Source organism: Hibiscus syriacus, unplaced genomic scaffold (assembly GCF_006381635.1).
Source record: "Hibiscus syriacus cultivar Baekdansim isolate YM2019G1 unplaced genomic scaffold, ASM638163v2 tig00111244_pilon, whole genome shotgun sequence".
NCBI lineage: Eukaryota > Viridiplantae > Streptophyta > Magnoliopsida > Malvales > Malvaceae > Hibiscus > Hibiscus syriacus.
Window position 1 is genome coordinate 335,476 of NW_024063033.1, and position 18,122 is coordinate 353,597.

Sequence of the window (18,122 nt, forward strand, 5' to 3'; positions counted from 1 at the left end):
AAGTTATAGAAACTACAATCATAGAGGTCCCCAAAGAACCTCTAATAGAAAAATATTAGAAGTATGTGGGTTCCTAAAGAACTCATTACTACTAAAGATAAAAATATCCTACACAAATGGATACCTAAGGGGACTAGGATTTGGAAACTAATGAATATGGACCCAAAAGAATTTGGGTACCAAAAATCAAAAATTAATCTATGTTTGTAGGGAAAGGAGCATTGCTACAAGGCACGGGAAACAAATTCAAATTCATGGTACCTTGATAGTGGATGCTCAAGACATATGACCGGAGACAAAAGCCGGTTCATTGAGCTTAACGCCAAAAATGGAGGAGAAGTGACTTTTGGAGACAATTCAAAAGGTCACATTGAAGGTATTGGTACAATAGGTAATACCTCTTCCATACAAATTAAGAATGTTTTATATGTGAATGGATTAAAGCAAATCTATTGAGTATAGTCAATTATGCGATAAAGGATTCAATGTCTTATTTGAAATTAATGGTTGTAAATTCATTGACATTGTATCTAATCGGGTTATGCTTGTTGGTCATAGAATAGGAAACATTTACATGGTGCATTTAGATTCTATTGATATGACTAATTTATGCCTAGTTGCTAAGGATGAGCATGATAGTTGGTTATGGCATAGGAGACTAGGTCATGCTAGTATGAGTGTTTTGCAACGGTTAATTCAAGGAGACTTAGTAAGAGGGTTACCTAAGCTTAAATTTGATAATGATAAAATCTGTGATGCATGTGCTAAAGGAAAACAAAAGCGAGTTTCTTTTAAATCTATTAATGATGTATCAACTAGTAGATTATTACAATTGATCCATTTAGATCTTTTTGGGCCAACTAGAACTACTAGCTTGGGAGGAAAATAATATGCATTTGTCTTGGTAGATGACTATTCTAGATACACTTGGGTTCTATTCTTAAGTACTAAAGATGAAGCATTAGAAAATTTCATCACATTTTCAAAAATAATCCAAAATGAAAAAGGTTACTCTATCACTAGTGTTAGAAGTGATCATGGAACTGAATTTGAAAATCTTGGATTTATTGAGTTTTGTAATTCTAATGGTATTAGCCATAATTTTTCAGCACCTAGAACTCCTCAACAAAATGGAGTTGTTGAGAGGAAAAATCGAACTTTAGAAGAAATGGCTAGAACCATGCTTTGTGAAAATAATTTGCCAAAATTTTTGGGCGAAAGCCACAAATACCGCTTGTTATGTTGTAAATCGAGTAATGATTAGGCCAATTTTAAAGAAAACTTCATATGAAATTCTCAAAATAAAAAGCCTAACATTAGCTATTTTCATCCTTTTGGATGTAAATGTTTTGTTTTAAACAACGGTAAAGAAAACCTTGGCAAATTTGATGCTAAAGTGATGAAGGAATTTTTCTGGGTTATTCCTTAAATTCTAAAGCTTATCGTGTATTTAATAAAAGAACTTTAGTTGTAGAAGAGTCTATACATGTTGTTTTCGATGATAATCCCCTTCCGAGGAATGATTCTTCTGTTAATGATGATGTAGGTATTGTACAAGCAAATGACGTTAGACATGACGTTGGAGAATCATCATCAAAGGAAGAAACAAAAGATGAGGAAACTCATGATCCCCTCGAGAATCCAACCAGTGAAGAAAGGGAAGTATCTTTTCCAAGAGAGTACAACTATGTCAAGGATGGTGAAATTATAGGTGATCCATCAAAAGGGGTAACTACTCGATCTTCTCTTAGAAATATCTGTAATTATGTTGCATTTATTTCATGCATAGAGCCTAAGAACATCAAAGAAGCATTAAAAGATGAACATTGGATTATGGCTATGCAAGAAGAATTAATCAATTGAGAGAAGTAAAGTATGGACATTAGTTGAAAGGCCTAGTAATAATCTACTGTAGGTACTAGATGGGTTTTTAGAAATAAACTTGATGAAAGTGGTAATATAGTGAGGAACAGGCTAGACTTGTTGCTCAAGGCTATACTCAAGAAGAAGGCATAGACTATGATGAAACATACGCTCCGTAGCTAGGATGGAAGCAATTAGAATGTTATTAGTATTTGCATGTTTCAATGAATTTAAATTATATCAAATGGATGTTAAAAGTGCATTTTTAAATGGTTTTATAAAGAAGAAGTGTACGTGGAACAACCTCCAGGTTTTGAAGATTCAAATTTTCCGGATCATGTTTTAAAATTGACAAAAGCTCTTTATGGTTTAAAACAAGCTCCTAGAGCTTGGTATGAAAGATTGTCAAATTTTTTAATTGAAAAAGGTTTTTAAAAGGAAAGGTTGATACTACATTGTTTTTAAAGAGAAAAGGTAAAGATTATTAGTAGTTCAAATTATGTTGATGATATAATATTTGGTTCTACTAATGATGTTCTTTGCCAAGAATTTTCTAAGCTAATGCAAAGTGAGTTTGAGATGAGCATGATGGGGGAGCTCTCATTTTTCTTGGGACTCCAAATCAAGCAAAGAAAAGATGGCATCTTCATTAATCAAGCTAAGTACGTCAAAGATATGCTCAAGAAGTTTGGACTGGAAAATGGGAAACCTCATAACACTCCAATGAGCTCTTCAACAAAGCTTGACTTAGATGAAGGAGGTAATGTGTGGATGTTAAATTATATAGATCCATGATTGGCTCATTGCTTATCTAACTGCAAGTAGACCGGATATTATGTTTAGTGTTTGCTTGTGTGCTAGGTTTCAATCATGTCCTAAAGAATCATTTACTAGCTGTTAAGAGAATCTTTAGATACCTTAAGGACACTCCTAGTTTAGGACTTTGGTATCCTAGAGACTCTAGCTTTAGCTTGCATGCCTTTTCTGATGCGGATTATGGAGGATGAAATTAGATAGGAAAAGCACCTCCGGTACTTGCCAATTCCTTGGAAATATGCTGATTTCTTGGTTTTCAAAGAAACAAAATTGTGTTGCATTATCTACACTGAAGCGAATACATTTCAGCCGGTAGTTGTTGTGCACAAGTTTTATGGATGAAACAACAACTTTTTGATTATGGAATTGAAGTAGGTACCATTCCTATCAAGTGTGACAATACTAGTGCTATTTGTCTCACTAAAAATCCCATCCAACACTCTAGAACTAAGCACATTGAAATAAGACATCACTTCATTAGAGACCATGTCACTAAGGAAGATATAGTTTTAGAATATGTTGATACTTTGCATCAATTAGCGGATATCTTTACAAAACCCTTAGACAGGAAAGGTTTTGGACACTTAGAAGAGAATTAGGTTTAACTAACCTATCTTCACTTAGTATTTAAAATAATTTAGCACTTTTAATAAATACTGAAAAATGCTTATAATAATAATTTTTGATTGCATTCTTGCTATTAGTTAGGGGGAGTTTATGATTCTTGGTGAAAATTAATTTTATGTTCAAATAATGTTTAAAGATTAATTTAATTGTTTGAACATAATTATTTTTCAATATATGAGTTGCCTATACCACTAGATTAATTTAGCATTTTATGTGCTTAAAAGTCGGATTTTAGCATTTTGGTGCAGAGGGAATCGATCCCCCCATGAGGGAACCGATTCCCCCTTTGAAGGGGAACCGATTCCCCCCACAGGGGAATCGATACCCCCCTGGGGGTCTGTTAAATCAGACAGAACACCCCCAAAACCCTCCTTTTCTTCTTCTTCCGCCATTCTTCACCTCTAAATCTCTCAAATCTCCATTTTTGCCTCAAATCAATGATATTAATCAGAATTTGCTTCAATATCATCTTCTAAACCTGTTGGAATCATTAAAATCGTGCAACAACATCAAATCCCCTCAATCTTCATCTTTCAAGGTAAATTTTTCTAAACTCTCTATTACATTGATTTTGAACATAGGATTAGTTTTAATTAGTTCTAGGTTAAAATAGTGATCAGGCATTGATTGTTTAGTGATTAAAAACTAGATGTTACAACTAATTTCATCAAAACCACAAGAATTTTCCAATTTTTTTTTAAATTTTCGAAAAAAAAAATTGTTAATTTTCAAATTATTGTGTTTTGATTAAATTATGTTGTTGTTATGAAAACTATACATATATTGTTTCTCAAAACCATATTTTTCAAAAGTTTTTCAAAAACTTTGCCATTAGGATTGATTTAGAGAACCTTGAAATATTGAGGACTCAATTGGTTTTGGGATTAATTGAATTGCATACATTTGTTTTTAAATTGCAGGTTCAATCTATTCCGATTTCCTTCACCATGTCTAATCCTAAACGTGCTAGGTCTTCATCTAGTCGTTCACACCGACAACCAAATCCACCTCCAAATCCTCCACCTATTCCAATTTCTAATCCTAATCCTATTGATCCTAATTTGACTATCCAAAATTCGTGTTTCAATCATCCTGGTCCTAGAAATCATCGTTTTTGGTATTATCAATATTTCGACTCTTACAAAATCCGGGAAGAACGTATTCCTTCTCGTCAAGCTATGTTAGCTATCAATTTAAATATCTTCCTCTTTTACAAGAGTCGAAATTTGATAAACTCTTGACCTTGAACCCATCGTTTACCATCAACTTGTTCGTATTTTCTATTCTAATGCCGTTTGTGTTAAAGACCAAACTGAAACTGAAACCATAGGAATTCGTTCCTACCTTCTAGGACAATTCTTATATATTGACTCGGCTTACATAGCCAATACATTCGGATTAGATAATGAGGGATTTCAAATGAAAAAAGGTTTTAGGATCTCGTTATAAAAGAAGGGATAGTGCAAGTGTCCTAGACCTTCATGAACGTTTTTCTCTCTAATGATTTCTTGGTGGTTTCGACCATCTGAAGTCGTTATTCTACTCTTAGAGCCTTAGATCTTGGTGGTTACATTGTTTCGAAAACAATATTAAAATCAAACCTACCTCAGATTTTTTTGCTGAAATTGTTGAAACCGTAAATCTTGTTCCTAATAAAAAATTTGTCATCTCTTGTTTACGGTTGTATTTTGAGTAATCTGTTTTCCAAAGCTAGGCTTAGAGTCAGTCTAGATGTCGTTTTTCCTCTTAAGAAACAAATTAACCTTCTTCCTTAACGAGAGCGGGAGGATTAAGGATAAGGAAACCGGGGAATGGGTTCGATCTTCTGCAACTACTCCGGGAGCTAGTTCTTCACGAGCTCCACCCGAAGCTGACGAAGATCTCGAGCTTGAGCAACTAATGCGAGACATCGATGAAGCTGAAGCTGAACCTGAGCAGGTCGAGGAGCAGCCCGAAGCAAGCACAACAATCGACTCAAATGTCTCCATATTTCAATCTTTTATGGAGACATTTGATTACCGATATGCGACCATGGATTCGCGCTTTATTTCTATAGAGTCCATTTATCCACAATGGGAGCTCAACAATTAGAAATTCTTCGGGAAATGCGTGCAAATAATGAAGCAACCAACGCACGTATTAATGACCTCACTAACGAAATGGCCGCTATGCGAGCTCGTTTTCCTCCTCCCGATCCTCTACGGATGTTTGATTCTATGTTTTAATTTGTTTTCCAAACTTATTGTTTTAACATTTTGAATATTTGGAATGTTTGATTTTGTGGATTGTTGATTTTGGATTTATGGATGGTGTGAATTATATGTTTGGTGATTTATTCGTTGTTGCATCATTTACATCATTATTAGCAATATGACCAATTTTGCCATATCACATTATTTATGAATATTGATTACGGAACTAATGGCTAACGTTTCTCTTAATTGTGACCTTAGCAGCTTATGCATACATATACCAAATCAATTGGCTTAATATTTTCACGTTTATTTGAATCTTTTGATTAACAAAAAGGGGGAGAAGTGTGTTTTAATGTGTTTTTAAAATGATAAATGGGAGAAGTGTTAAAGTAAGGGGGAGTAATTTCAAAACTTGATTTCAAAATCTTAAAAATTACTAAAAGTTTGTTATTTCAAAAAGGGGAGATTGTTGAAAACTTTTTGATATTTCGATATAACAAATTAAGTTAAATGAATTTTAAGATTTTCCAAAATGATTTTCTAAGTATATTCGATATAATTATTCGAATATCAAACATTACTCAAAATATTTCAAAAATCATTTTTAATCCTTACTTAAGTGTAAAATTAAGTTTTAATCTTAAAACAATTTCAAAATAATCTTTCAAAGTATTTCGAACCATTTCAAAGCCAAAAATTCCAGATTGCTCAGAGGGAACGATTCCCCCCCCCAAGGGGGTACCGATTCCCCCTGAAGGGTTGGCTCCGAGATTTCCAGAATGCTCGGAGGGAACCGATTCCCCATAGGGGGTACCGATTCCCCCCCTGTTCAACGGTAAAAATATTGAATTTTACACTTAGGGAACCGATTCCCATAGGGGGTACCGATTCCCCCACGCTCCAAACTGTTTTATTAATTGTTTTCACACTAAAACGGCTATATGATCTTCACTAATCATCCCCAACGTTCAGAAGAGATTAAGGTGTATTTAAACAAGTTCTGAAGCCCTTGATCAATAAGAAATTATAGAGGAAACAAGAGAGAAAGCATCAAACAACAAGTTTGTGCAAATCAAGCCAATTTTCCTTTCAATATTCATTTTGCTTTCAAGAACACCATTTGTGCTCATTTGTAATTATCTTTGAGGTTCTTCTTGTTCTAGAATTGTGCAAACATCTTACCTTGTGAGGTTTTCTTGTAAGTTTGCAAATTGTAATCTTCTCTTTGGGAAAAAGAGTGTTCTCAAGAGTTGGGGTATACTCTTGAGGGATTTTGTAAGGTTATCTCTTTGGCCTCAAAAGAAAGAACAAATTAGTGAATTTGTTGGAAAATCCTTAGTGTGGATAGCTAAGGTAGTGGACGTAGACTTTGTTTGAGAAAGTCGAACCACTGTAAATCGTTGTGCAATTACTTTCAATTTTTCTGCAAAAGCTTCCACGAAATTTTTAATTGCCAATTCACCCCCCTCTTGGCCGATTCCGTCGATCGATTAACTCAACATTACGCCATGTGAATCGGGCTCTAGAATGTTGGGAGTGACCTCTTCAACGATGACAATGGCCTCTTGAACAGTGGGAGGGGACTCTTGAGGGATGATAGGGGCCTCTTGAATGATAGGGGAGGCCTCTTGAACGATGACAGGTGAGTCGGGCTTTTTCTTACGGATTCTTTGCACTATTGGGGTGAACGGAGACGTAATGGCATGTGCACGCCGTCTGATGCATGAACTCCGTCTTGCAAGAAAAACCTGACGTAGAGCATCTACCTTAGCGAGCCGCTAAAAATAAATTAATATATAAATCAGTAAATAAACAGACATGATAATAAATAGTGAAAACAAAGACAAATATATTTCAAACTTGCACGGTATTCACCCAAGTCATTATTATATCATTGTTCACAAAATGCATCAGATAACATTCCAGAAGTAAGCACTTATATAAACATTTAAAAGGACAACATATAGGTTTAGTGCAGGTTTAATGACAACATAAAAAGTAGTAGTTTATTCTTGAAACTTAAATTTTCAACACTGTGAAGTTAGTGTTTGTCTTTTGGTTGAAGTAATGCAATTCATTCAAGTTTCAATTTGCAGAAGAAGAGATCTGAAACTTAAAATCGCAACGCGAAAATGACTATCGCAACGAGAATCGCAATGCGAAATGAAACGCAAACAACAAAATCGCAACGTCAAAATGACTATCGCAATGCGAAAATGACTATCGCAATGCGAATTTGGACTATCGCAACGAGAGAATCGCAATGCGATTTTCATTTCGCATTGCGATTCTTTCGTTGCGATAGTCAAATTCGCATTGCGATAGTCATTTTCGCATTGCGATAGTCATTTTAGCAATGCGATAGTCATTTTCGCATTGCGATTTTGTTGTTGCGATTTTCATTTCGCATTGCGATTCTCTCGTTGCGATAGTCATTTTCGCGTTGCGATAGTCATTTTTGCATTGCGATAGTAACTATCTTCTGCAAATTGAAACTTGATTGGATTGCATTACTTCAACCAAAAGACAACCAAAAAACAAATACTAACTTCACAGGGTTAAAGAATAAACAGTTAAACAGTATTGGTAGCAACTGAATGAATTTACTACGTAATCTAAGTGAAATTACGAGTAAATTTATCATCAAGTTAAATATGAAAAATATTAAACTTACCTCGTTGCGTAGAATATGAACCTCGTTCTACAACGATGCTACAATCTCACGTAGAGCTACTACCTCACCACGTAAAGTAGACACCTCAACACGCCATGCACCATTGTCATCGCGTAAAGTACCGACCTCCTATCATGAGGTGATAGTGGAGGTGGAGAACAGGGAGATAAACGTCGTGGCATCTTTGCCGGTCGCCTATCATGAGGTGATGGTGGAGAAGAGGCTCGATGATGTGACAGAATAGGTGATGACTCTCGTTGTGGAGGTGTATATTCGGGTCAATCAGGTGATGGCTCTGGGTGAGGTGATGGATCTCGAAGTGGTGGATGCTCATCATCCGTGCCATCAAAAAAAAGCTTACTAGCTTGCCACCAATCAGTGGCAAGCTCAGATTCCGTGGGTGTCAGCCTCTGTAATGGAGTGTTGGCCTCTAACAATATAAAAGCTCAAACAAAGTTAAACGTGTACTAGTAATAACTTGTTTATAAACATATGGTAGTATTTGTGTTAACTTACATTATTTATTGTAGTATACGGTAGTAAATCTTCCCATTGCTGCAAGGACCGTTTCCTCTTTCCGGGAATTATCCTAAGGAATATCATTAGAAGTTTTTAATGCATATGTCTGCATGGTGGGAAAGGCCTCAAATATCCAAATCTACAAACAATATAATAACAAACATTAGTAATTGTTAAAGAATTAATTATAATTTTGGAAACATTATATAAAAATTATTACCTTAAAGGCCCAAATAAGCCTGACAAAGTGTATTTGGAACCATCGCCACGCAAACTTTTTCGATCATTAAGGCAACGACAACTTATTCCATGTAGCTCTCCATAGATACGAACCCTATGGAAACAGGTTCCATGCATTTAGGTCCTCTACCAATTTAATTAGATCATTAGGAATAGGTTGTCGGGCCTCTCTGCCTAAAAAGCCGGCTTGCAAAAGTATTAGAAGGCATACTCGGACAACATCGACGTCATCTATCCGAGTAAAACCATCTTTTTTATTCAATAATCTCGTCAAGTCTTCCACGTGTAAATTCGACTTCTCCGTTGACAGCTCAGGAAAAACCCGGGAAAACCATGATAGGCGGGTAATATGTCTAGTGTACCGATCTACATCATCGTGTCCGAAGCGTAGACTGGTGATTAAGCCAAAACTCCTCCCGCCAAAACACGTATACACGATGGAAAATCAAACCATATCTCTTCATCACGACGTGTATAGTCTCTGGTAGATCGCTAGTCATGGTTTGAAGAAACAGATGGGCAACATAGCATCTCCACCCGGATGTTGCACTTTCAGCCATGGCCCGAGCAAGTATCCTCAAATATTTTTCTTTGTGCAGGTGAAAGCTTCGACGCAATTGTTTTGGCCAGGCTTACTTTATTTCTTAAGGTCAATTGAGCCGAATAAAAGTTCTGCAAAAACAATAAACATACCAATTTAGATATACCAAAAACTACACTGTGAAGATATGAACAATAAACATAAAGAGTAGTAGTTTATTCTTCAAACTTAAATTTGCAACACTGTGAATTTAGTATTTGTTTTTTGTTTGAAGTAATGCAATTCATTTAAGTTTCAATTTGCAGAAGAAGAATAGTTTCTGAAACTTTAAATCGTAACACGAAAATGAAAATCGCAACACGAAAATGACTATCACAACGCGAATTTGACTATCGCAACGCGAAATGAAAATAGGAACGACAGAATCGCATTGCGATAGTCATTCTCGGTTTCAAATACTAAAATTGAAAGAAACTTAAATGGATTACATTACTTCAACCAAAAGACAAAACAAAGACAAATACTAACTTCACAGGGTTAAAGACTAAACAGTTTAGCAGTATTGGCAGCAATCTAAGTGAAATGGTTAATCTATTATTGAAAACACCAGTAAACTTATCATCAATTTCAATATGAAAAACCTAATAATAATGCAAAAGTTTCAAAATAAAAATAATTAAAAAAACTAACCCTCGGTGGTTGATTTGGTTGATTTTCCATTTCTGACGTGAATGATTTCACCGGAGATGGAGACTGATATCGTCGGTGATGGGGACTGATTTCATCGGAGATGGGGACAGATATCGCCTTAGAGAGTGAGAGATGGAGATGAGACTGAGTTGTGATTTAGGGTTTTAGGTTATGAGTTGCGATTACGGGATATACTGTGGACGGTTCAGTGTTTCGATATATTAATATATTCGTGTTTGGAATTTGAAAAAAAATACGTGTTGGATACGAATGGCGCTATGTAAATCGCATTGCGATAGTCAGATTCGCATTGCGATTTACGTATTCGCATTGCGATTTACGTATTCGCATTGCGATTTACGTATTCGCATTGCGATTTACGTAATCGCATTGCGATTTTCCAAATTCTCGTTGCGATTTATGTATTCGCATTGCAAATTAGGAAAATCGCAACGCGAATTTGGGAAATCGCAATGCGATAGTCAGAATCGCGTTGCGAATCTGGAAACTGATTTGCGATACCGGAGATCGCGTTGCGAATTATCGATCGCATTGCGATTTAGTTGGTCATTTTGGTAAATCCAAAAAAAGTTGGCTAAAATCGTATATTATAAGGCATTTTTTGTCACTGAGGTTATTTTCTCTTTAATAAATTCGGTTTAGCGCTATCGAAAATATCGAGTAATAATAATGTAATAGGTGGAAATCATGAATAAATATTAAAAAATTTGGCAACCGGCAAACTTAGCTTGTCGGTTTGTGTCGATACTTTATAAAAATATATTGATCCATAACAATATAACCGGTTTATAAATGACAAAACAGGTAAAACGCTACTGGATATATTGAAAGTGTCGATACTTTATAAAAATGTATATATCCATAACAATATAACAGGTAAAAAAATGACAAAACCGGTCTATAAATGACAAAATAGGTAAAGCGCTACCGTATATATTGAAAGTGTTGATACTTTATAAAAATGTATCGATCCATAACAAATAACAGGTAAAAAAATGACAAAACCGGTCTATAAATGACAAACAGGTAAAGCGCTACCAAATATATTGAAAGTGTCGATACTTTATAAAAATGTATCGATCCATAACAATATAAAAGGTAAAAATATGATAAAACCGGTCTCGAAATGACAAAACCGGTCTATAAATGACAAAACAGGTAAAGTGCTACCAGATATATTGAAAGTGTCGATACTTTATAAAAATGTATTGATCTATAACAATATAACAAGTAAAAATATGATAAAACCGGTCTCGAAATGACAAAACCGGTAAAACGCTACCGGATATGTTGAAAGTGTCGATACTTTATTATAAGTATCGACACTTTTGGAATTTAAAAGAGAAAAAATTATAGCGCTAATAAAGTGTCGATACTTTATAAAAATGTATCGATCCATAACAATATAACATGTAAAAATATGATAATATCGGTCTCGAAATGACAAAACCGGTAAAGAGCTACTGGATATGTTAATAGTGTCGATACTTTATTATAAGTATCGACACTTTTGGAATTTAAAAGAGAAGAAGTTATAGCGCTAATAAAGTGTCGATACTTTATAAAAATATATCGATCCATAACAATATAACATGTAAAAATATGATAAAATCGATCTCGAAATGACAAAACCGGTAAAGAGCTACCAGATATGTTGATAGTGTCGATACTTTATTATAAGTATCGACACTTTTGGAATTTAAAAGAGAAGAAGTTATAGCGCTAATAAATTGTCGATACTTTATAAAAATGTATCGATCCATAACAATATAACAGGTAAAAATATGATAAAACCGGTCTCGAAATGACAAAACCGGTAAAGAGCTACCAGATATGTTGATAGTATCGATACTTTATTATAAGTATCGACACTTTTTGAATTTAAAAGAGAAGAAGTTATAACGCTAATAAATTGTCGATACTTTATAAAAATATATCGATCCATAACAATATAACAGGTAAAAATATGATAAAATCGGTCTCGAAATGATAAAACCGGTAAAGAGCTACCAGATATGTTGATAGTGTCGATACTTTATTATAAGTATTGACACTTTTGGAATTTAAAAGAGAAGAAGTTATAGCGCTAATAAAGTGTCGATACTTTATAAAAATGTATTGATCCATAACAATATAACATGTAAAAATATGATAAAACCGGTAAAGAGCTACCGGGTATGTTGATAGTACCGATACTTTATTACAAGTATCGACACTTTTGGAATTTAAAAGAATAGAAGTTATAGCGCCAATAAAGTGTCGATACTTTATAAAAATATATCGATCCATAACAATATAACATGTAAAAATATGACAAAATCGATCTCGAAATGACAAAACTGGTAGTAAAAAGTGTACTTGTGTGGTCATTTTTATTTCAGAATTTTCATTTTTAATACGAAAAGTTGGATATTTTAAGCAAAACTCAGTAAGAAAAGAACAAAAACTTTACAGTAACAAAAGAATAACATTGGATATTTTAATACAATGTAACCGGTAAAAATATACTGATTAATTAACAAATAGGTTTACATTATGTATCGACACCCTTTAAATATGTGTCGATATTTTTTCCCAAAATGAAAGCACAACGAGGTGCACGCATAAAGTGTCGATACATTTAAAATTGTATTAATCCCAAAAACATCAAAACCGATAATTATAATGTAATAGGTAAATTTATAATGTTACAGGTTTAAATATACATGTTTAGTTAGAAAATATGTCAATATAAGCGCTACCTATTATATTATATAAACGCTACCTAATATATTATTGTATTTGATAATATTTTCGATTAAATGATATAACATAACCGATCTAAATTTTAATTGATTATTTATTTAACAAATCACGCTATTTTTTAATTATTTTTTAAGCACCGTACAACAGAATCACCCAAATAAAATAGAGCATTTAATGACTCCATTTATGCCGCACAAAAAAATAATAATAAAATAAAATAAGGTTAAAAATTGCCCCAAATTCACGGTAGTAACACCATGCCTAAAAGCACGGATAAAACAAAAAGTCTCCTCTTAAACCCATTAATTAGAGTTCCAGATGAATCAAATGGCACCACCGCCGCTTCATGTGCCCATTCCTGGGTGGCCCTCCTCGCTCTCCGACGACTAAAGGCACAAAGAAGGAAGCCCTAAGATATACTAGGTCAACTCGAAAACTCTTAAATCTACTTGGATAAGGGAGGCTACCTTCAAATGGAGACTTCTTTTTTTTGGTTCCCTCCCTCCTCTCTTCTCTGCTACTCTCCCTTTAAAACTATATATGTTTTTTTCCTTTCAAACTAAAATAAAATCCCCCTTTAAAACTATATCTTGTCTCTTTTAAATAAAACTTTTTCTCCTAATCTTCGTTTTTTTAGGTTAATTATTCTATTGATATATGAATTATATCCGATTCTTAATTTAATATATAATATTTAAAAAAATTTAATTTCATACATGATATTTTTTACTGTTAACAGATTCATCTATTTCCGTTACAAAAAATGACGTGAAAACTTACAATCAATAATAAAATGACACGTACAATTTTAAAAAAATTTATTTTTTATTTTTTAAATAAACTATATCATTTATCACTTAATTATTTTTTTATTTTTATTTTAATTATTAAAGTTTAATTTTTTTTAATTTAAATATTAAACTATATTAACCCTTAATCAGAGAAAACGTTCGTCTCTCTCTCTTTCTCCTAAACCCATCTTCTTTCTCACGATCAAAGGCTCATATGCTCATTAACGCTACCGACCACCAATCATGGATGACCTCTCTTTCTTCGATCGTCGACTACTTCTACCGGTGACGACCTTAAACTATCCTAAAACAAACAACTCTTCAAAATCTGATCTAAACTCAGCTTTTCTTTTCAATTGAAACCTAGAGTACCCGATCGCCGCCCTTGAACACCACCACCCTTTTCTCTATCTACCACTGCCCATGGCTAAAGAACCTAACCCTAGTCTTCTCCTTCTCAAACGAAAGCTTAAAGAGCACAAGAATACCCCCTAGACACTCAAGATGGAACCTAAAAATGACATGCAAGCATCTAACCTGGACTGCTCCCTTGACGGTCACCAAAAAATCGGAGGGACCTCACACACGATTCTCAACGCTGCGCAGGTAAACCCTCAAGACCCTTACTCTTTTCACTCTGTTGTGCTTTTGTTTCAATAATCAAAATAAAAATGGATATGTTTTAATTCTAAACCAGATCTAAAAAAAATACCTTTGAAAAACAAATGAAATTTTGTTTTGCCTCTGATTTCAAAGAAAATGGTGAAAATCCTTTTATTATTATCTGTCGAAAAGAAATGTAAGGTGCCTTTTACATGATTTTTTTGGATATTTATATCATCCATGTAAACGAAAGCTTACAGGATTTTAATATGAATTTTTTACATATATCTTTGTTTTGTTACATGCGTGTGATATTGACAAGGAACCGCTTGGAAGCTGTTGGAGGCCTGTTGATTTTGGCTCTATTCATCCTACTCCTATGTTATCACTTCATTACAATAATATCGAAATGATTTTCACTGTTCATATTATTAAAAATGACCAAACCCAGATTGAGCAAACCCATTAAATTAAACATCAACTAAGCACACAAATGCAAAGAAAATGGTCAGAGAAAGAGATGGAAACAGACCAGCAGAAAAGAAAATGGAGAAAAATAAATCAGGGTGAAAGTGATTTGGTTTGGGTTTAAGGGGTTGACGAATTTCTAGAATCCGATCAAGATGAAACCAACGCCGACAACACATTAGGAGATTTGGGTTTATGGGTCTGTAATGGATAGTTTGGGGTTTATGAGTGATCAGTTATGTTTGGAATTGGGATTAGAATTTAATAAAATTAATAAAATAAATTTGAGTTATTAATAAAATATTAATAAATTAATTTGAGTTATTAATAGATGCCATGTCATAATATTATTGATAAAATAAATTTGAATTATTAAAATAAGAGTAATTTTATATTTTAATAATTAAATTAAAAATATTTAAATTTTAGTGATTAAAATAAGAATAAGAAGATAGTTGAGTAATGAATGATGTAATTTACCTAAGAAAATATTTTTAAAGTGTCATTTGTCGTTATCGTAGGGTTCCATGTCACATTCCGTGATGGAAGTGGGTGAATCCGTTAACAGCAAAAAATATTATGTATGAAATCAAAAAATTTTAAACATTATGTATGAAACTGAAAATCAGATATAATTCATGTATGAATGGGGTAATTAACCCTTCCTTTTTTCACCGTCCTCTACGTCGTCGGTAAGCAAACACCGAAGTGGAAACACGACATATGAGCATGCAGAGCGTTGGAAGATGAGCCGTTGAATCATTTGAGGCATTCTAAATTAATCTGAACCGTTGGATATAAGTTAGATCCAACGGTTGGCATGATGCGAAGGTTGTGAGGCTTGATCTGGATCATTTGATGAACTTTGATCCGACGGAACGACGACTAAGGTTATAAAAGCTCTAGGGTTTTCTTTAGTAATTATGGTTTTGGGCATTTAGGTTGCAACTAGGCCTTGGTTAATGGGGTTCAAAAAAAATTTGTAGGTGAGGTTTAAAAATTTTATTTTATTTTAATTATAAAAATAATAAAAATATTAAAAAAGTTGAATAAAAATATGGTGATTACATCAATCAAATATATTAATGTAACATTTCAATAATGTGTCAAGTAATTTTACGTTATAAAAATCTATTATCAAATAACACTTCAAAATCTGATCTAAACTCCTCTTCTTTCCAATTGAAACCTAGAGTACCCGATCGCCGCCCTTTTCTCCATCTACCACTGCCCATGGCTAATAACCTACCCTAGTATTCTCCTTCTCAAATGAAAGCTTAAAGAGCACAAGAATACCCCCTACACACTCAAGATGGAACCTTAAAATGACATGGAAGCATCTAACCTCTCGACTGCACCCTTGACGGTCACCAAAAAACCGGAGGGACCTCACACACAAATCTCAACACTGCGCAGGTAAACCCTCAAGACCCTTACTCTTTTCACTCTGTTGTGCTTTTGTTTCAATAATCAAATAAAAATGGATATCTTTTAATTCTAAACCAGATATAAAAAATACCTTTAAAATATGAGATTTTGTGTTGCCTTTGATTCAAAGAAAATGGTGAAAATCCATGTATTATTATTTGTCGAAAAGAAATGTAAGGGGTGCCTTTTACGTGATTTTTGGGTATTTTATAATAATCCATGTAAACGAAAGCTTACATGATTTTACAATCTGGATTTTTATTTACATCTCTCTTTGTTTTGTTTACATGCGTGTGATACTAACAAGGAAGCGCTTGGAAGCAGTTGGAGGCCTGCTGATTTTGGCTCTATTCACCTACTCCTATGTTTTATCTCTTCATTAACAATAAATATCGAATCACTGTTCACAATTATTAAAAATGACCAAACCCAGATTGAGCAAAACCCTGAAATTGAACATCAAACTAAGCACAAAATTGCAAAGAAATGGTCAGAGAAAGAGATGGAAACGGCCATCAGAAAAGAAAATCGAAAGAAATAATCAGGGGGAAAGTGATTTGGTTTGGGTTTAAGGGGTTGACGAATTTCTAGAATCTGATCAAGATGAACCAACGCCGACAACACCATAGAGATTTGGGTTTATGGATCTGTAATGAATAGTTTGGGGTTTAAGAGTATCAGTTGTGTTTGAAGTGGGATTAGATTTTAATAAAATATAAATAAATAAATTTGAGTTATTAATAAAATAAATTTGAGTTATTAATAGATGTCATGTCATAATATTATTGATAAAATAAATTTGAATTATTAAAATAAGAGTAATTCTATATTTTAATAATTAAATTAAAAATATTTAAACTTTAGTGACTAAAATAAGAATGAGAAGATAGTTGAGTGATGAATGATGTAATTTACCTAAAAATAAAAAAAAAACATATTTTTAAAGTGCCACTTGTTGTTGTCGTAGGGTTCCACGTCACTTTCCATGATGGAAGTGGGTGAATCCATTAACGGCAAAACACATCATGTATGAAATCAAGAATTTTTAAACATTATGTATGAAACTGAGAATCGGATATAGTTCATGTGTGAATAGGGTAATTAACCCTTCCTTTTGTTCATCGTCCTTCACGTCGTCTGTAAGCAAACACCGAAGAGGAAACACGATAGATGAGCATGCAGAGCGTTGGTAGATAAGTCGTTGAATCGTTTAAGGCATTCTGGATCAATATGAGTTGTTGGATATAAGTCAAATCCAACGGTTGGCATGATGCGACGGATGTGAGGCTTGATCTGGACCATTTGATGAACTTTGATATGATGGTTAGGGTTATGAAAGCTCTAGGGTTTTCTTTAGTAGTTAAGGTTTTGGGCCATTTAGGTTACAATTGGGCCTTGGTTAATGGGGTTAAAAAAAATTTGTAGGTGAGGTTTAAAAATTGAAATTTTATTTTATTTTAATTGTAATAATAATAATAATATTTAAAAAGTTGGGTAAAAATATGGTGATTACATCAATCAAATATATTAATGTAACATTTCAATAATGTGTCAAGTAATTTTCGTTATAAAAACTTTGATGATCAAAATTTGTGCAAATACAAATGAATAACTAATAAATTTGATGAATTTCAAGGGGGAAAAAGTTACATAAACCTGACATAACCTATTCAAGAAACAAGATATTAATTATGGATCATCTTGAGTCAATTTGAAAGCAATGTGTGCGTAAATATATATAATCTTGAAGTAGATATATGATTGTGGACATATCGACACCACTCTTCAACTCGAATTGTCATTTTTGTGTAGTAACTACATGTTTCTTAATCAATTCTATAAGGCATCAACTCATTAAAAAAGTATAATGCCAAAATTAATCCCTAACATTTGCACACATG